At 46.1% G+C, this 4,658-nt stretch overlaps 1 pseudogene; it reads left to right on the top strand.

The window, feature by feature from the left end:
* The first annotated feature begins 1,752 nt into the window (after positions 1-1,752).
* Positions 1,753-2,343, top strand: LOC119310234 (annotated as a pseudogene).
* Positions 2,344-4,658: the final 2,315 nt, after the last annotated feature.

The raw sequence follows: 4,658 nt of genomic DNA, 5'->3' as shown, positions 1-4,658 counted from the left end.
CGAACCCTAGCGCTCCTTCTCCCTCACGCGCTCCCTCTCCCCTCGTCTCCCACATCGCCGCCGCCACCCCGCCGATCCCACCCCTCCCTGATTCAGATCCGATCCCGCCGCCCACACCCGCGCTCCTCCTCGCCTCCCAGAGGACGCCCGCCGCTCTTCCTCCGCCCGTCCCGGAGGCCTCAGTCGGCGCCCTCTGTCGCAGGGCCGCCGCGCTCGTCCCTCCCGCCGCAGGGGACAACATCCGGCAGCGCGTGCGCCCGCAGCTGCTGGCCAACTACTTTGGCAACGCCATCGTGTGGGAGCTCGTGACGGTGCGGGTGGGGGATGTGCTGTCACAGCCGCTGGGGTTCGTGGCGGAGCGGATCAAGCGCGCGGTGGCGCGGGTGGACGACGCGTTCGTGTGCTCCGTCATCGACTACCTGGAGCTGGAGTCTATTGGTACCCCCTTCGTCTCAAGGTAGGGACTCCCCGATTCGACCCCTCCCTCTCTCTGGATTTTATTTGGTGCTGCTTGACGAACCTTCTGTTGGTGCTACGCAGCGCGTGGCCATGGCTGCCTGCCTTCAGTCCCTGGTCACGGGGCTTCTCCAGCCGGCACGTCCTCTCAGCGAGCGGCCATGGAAGGTGAGGGACTCCTCACTCCTAGCTAGCTGCCTCTCCCCTCCCGGCCACATGCATGGAAGGTGACTGACTTGTAAGTATGTGTGTATGTGTTGGTCCTTTGTGTTGCTGCTGCTGCTGCCTGGATGCTGATGCTGATGTATGCTCACAGTGTAAGTCCATCCATTATCCGATTGTTTGTCAGCTTTAGTTAACCAGTCGACTGTTTTGTTTTCTGTCACTCACAGAATTGATGTTTCGCCTAATTGATTGCAGGCTCGCTCGACTTGCCTGTATCTTCTCCACCACCATACTTTTGCAGAGCCTGGTAAGCTAGCTTCAGTAACTCTTGTTTCAGTTACTCGCTGTCTGCTTCAGTAACTCTGAGACAGTCTGGTTGCACATTCTATTCATTTCTGCACTGGGTTCATGCCGTTACTCTGCCTATGTATTGTGGGAGCACTTGTGCTCAAGAGGTATGGAATGGAATGTGTAAAAATTCTTGTGCCATACTTGCTGCTCAGGTGCTGAATTGGCTAACTAGAAGCCACTGTTTGATAGAAGAACATCTCTGTTCTTCTGATGGTTCTCACTCTGTTTGTTTACAGACTCTGCTTTAGGAAAGTCTCACTGTACAGTACTACTAGTAGATAAGATACTCCTTAAACTTTGGATCAAGTAAACTGTCTCATATATTTTATGCTCCTCAAACTTCACAGTACAGTACTACATTGTTATGATCCTCAAACTTCATAGTACAGCACTACATTGTTATGCTCCTGTTATCTCAACTCTTATAGTATGATGAATCAAGTAAACTAAAAGCACCACCTTGTTCTGTCTGTGCAGACTGACCTCCGCTTCCAGAACCATGCGGTGCTGGCCCTTCAGGAGGCTGCAGAGGCCTACCTGGTTGGTCTCTTCGAGGACACCAACCTGTGCGCCATCCATGCTAAGCGCGTGACCATCATGCCCAAGGACATTCAGCTGGCTAGGAGGATCCGTGGCGAGAGAGCTTAAGGTGCAATCAGCTTACAATTTTGCTCAAATAGTCAAATGTTTCCTTGATTCTGTAGGATTAGTGTGTCCTGTTGCTTGTTGCTAGCTGTAGGATCTGACTTTTGGTTGTTGTTTTGGTGATGTAGGCCAAGGGAAATGACTACCGTTCCAGGGTCTCCGGTCTGGGAGCTTGTGAAGAAGAACAACTGCTTCTTGATAAAATAGTTCGGCAACAGCAACGCCAAGGTGCGGTTCAGCAAGGAGCCCAACAACCTCTACAATGTCCACTCCTACAAGTTCTCGAGTCCGTAGCTCTTTGCAGTATTTTTAACCCTTTTGTTTGCAAGTGTCTCTGCAAGGAGCTAACTTGCTGTGGGGCTGATGTGGTTTCAGGCTTGGCGAACAGCAAGACCGTGGTGGTCCAGCCATCAGCGGGAGAGGACAAGGCAGTTGTCCTGTCCACGACCAAGACCAAGAAGCAGAACACCCCTACCAAGCTCCAGCACAAGACTCTGATGCGCAAGGAGTTCCGCAAGATGGCCAAGTCTGTCAAGAATCAGGTATTACAACTTGTTGTTTTGAGAAGTCACTTTGTTCTGCAAGTCGGACATAACTTCAGAAAAGTCTGATTCTTGCTGGGGCTGTTCCCTTCATTATGCAAAGTTTGAAAAGCTTGAGACTGATCTTCTAGTGCTAAGTTTTGAACGCTAACTTTAATTTATGTTCCTGCAGGAAATGGACTGATTCCTTTGAAGTTCCCATGTTGTAAATAGTCCCTTACTCCACTCAGGTAACTCTATAATCTGTCCCGCTTCTAGGTTTCCAGCACTCGAATCTTTCATTAGGAGAGTTTGAAGTTGTTGGTGTATTCTCAACCATTGAGCGATTTTAGTCATCCTTTTCACTGGAGTAACTCTTGTCTAGTCTCCAGGATAATAAATCATGTTCTTCCATGTTTCCAAAAATACTTGTACTCCATGTTTCCAGAAAACAACAGCAACACACATGTGTCCAAAAATACTGGAATAAACTAGCTATGGTCTGAATAGCCTTTATATTAGGATCTGGTTGAGTCTCTATGATGTTCTCTCTTAGTGTCATGTCATGTCGTGAGTTTTGAGTCGTGAATATATGACTGAGTTGTATAATCCTTTCCAGGTGAGGACTTTGACCATAGAAGTAGAACCAGGACAACCATGTTGTTGGTGGTAGCTCCCAAGGTCCAAGGACGACTATCTACTTTGACAGCAAAGAGCCAAGCAAGGGTGTGAACCATAGTTTCGGTTGATATTTGCCACCATGTTTTGGATTGCACGTACACTTCTTGGATATAAACTGTAATTAGGCTTGTTCAAGCTATGTTATCGCGGACGTGAAGTCTTGTATGTTTTTGTGAATGTTGATCATATGAGTTCTGGATTTGATCATTTAATAAGAGAATTACTGATTGTTTGATTTTTAAATGTGTATAAATTGGAATCTGTGAATTAAAAAGGCCAAATATTCTACTGGACCAAACAATATTTGGGCTCTAAGAAGGCTATGGCCCAAACAAATCACATCGTGCAATTCTTAGAAGCTAGAACAAAAAGGATAAATGAAATGGACCTAAAATGTTGGGCTTGGCCCATGAAGCCGTTCAAAAATTGATAAAAAATATAGTAAAAAGGCCGAATTGTTGGGCTAGGCCCATGCAGAAAACCGAATTGGACCGGGCTGAATCTCGTGCCACATCAGCTTGCCACGCTGGATGCCTACGTGGACTGGGGACGCTGCTAGTGACCAAAACGCCACAGTAGGAATATTTTGGTCATAAACATCCACGACCTTCTCACAGAGAAGGTCGCTATAGTCAGTTTACGACCCTCAGCTTTTGACCTTCTGTTTTTGGTCACAAAAAGGTCGCAAATGAAAAACTATGACCTTTCAGTGACCAATAGTGGAGGTCACAAGATAGCATATTTCTTGTAGTGAAGTGTTCAGAACGGCGGCGCCATCGCGCTCCGGGCGTGGTCATCGGAGGCGCTGCGGAGCAAGTGTGGAGGGTACGGGGCCGTGGAGACGAGGCTGTAGTACCAGCATGAAGGTGGATCGAGGGGAGGGGAGGAGGTTGGATCGAGGGCCAGCGGTGGGTGGGTGTGGGTGGCGGCGGGGTTACCTCGATCGGATCTGGGGGATCGAGGGAAGGGTTGGTGGGTAGTTTAGGATTTTTGTTTCTCGGGAGAAGCTCCACTGTTGGATGGATGCGTGATGTATGGCTCAGATTGCTCCAATTTGGTGATCCGCGTGAAGGAGGTTTCTCGCATCTCATTGGCTGGCTGTCTCACGCTTGAATCTCAAAAAATTGAACTCAAATCTCTGAATATTTTTTCAAAAAAACATAACAATGGCATAGTTTGTCAAAATGATCTCATATTTTGCATAAGTATGCATCTTGGAATGGCAAACAATGTTACCAAATATAGCTTTCAATTTCTTTGCACAAAAAATAATTTTCCATTTTTCGAGTGACCAAAATGAGATTTTTTGTGAAGAACCTACCATATATTTGTTGCAAAATTGGAGAAAATCAATTTTATAAAATATTAGGCCATATTTAATGTGCAATTGATCAAATGGTTTGGTGTCAAAAACTTTGATCCACCTCTCGTGAATAAAACAATTTTTCGCCGATTCAGGTGGAACCGGGTCAAGTTCGAACTGCAGCTGCCTCATAGTTTGCTCTTTATTTTCTCAATAAAAAATTTCTAGGTACAAAAGTATCTATTTCTTCAGAGATACACCAAAAGTTTTGCAAGATCCAAACCTTCACATTTTGAAACGGGCCTGAAAAATAAAAATAAAAAAAATTGGAAAACCTTCGCATTCTGTCATTATATGTGACCAAGTTACTCGAAAAAATAATAAACTTGTAATATGGTAATTTTTTTAAAAAAGTGTTCTAAAAAATGAGATATCATGTGTGAGGATTCGTGGCTTTCAAGTCATACCACCACTGTTATGGCCACATTCATGGCATAGTTTGTTAAAATGATCTAATATTGTGTACAAGGGTGCAT

This window comes from Triticum dicoccoides, chromosome 5B, assembly GCF_002162155.2.
Source record: "Triticum dicoccoides isolate Atlit2015 ecotype Zavitan chromosome 5B, WEW_v2.0, whole genome shotgun sequence".
NCBI lineage: Eukaryota > Viridiplantae > Streptophyta > Magnoliopsida > Poales > Poaceae > Triticum > Triticum dicoccoides.
Note: the sequence above shows the minus strand (reverse complement) of the source record. Positions and strands in the feature narration are given on the sequence as shown.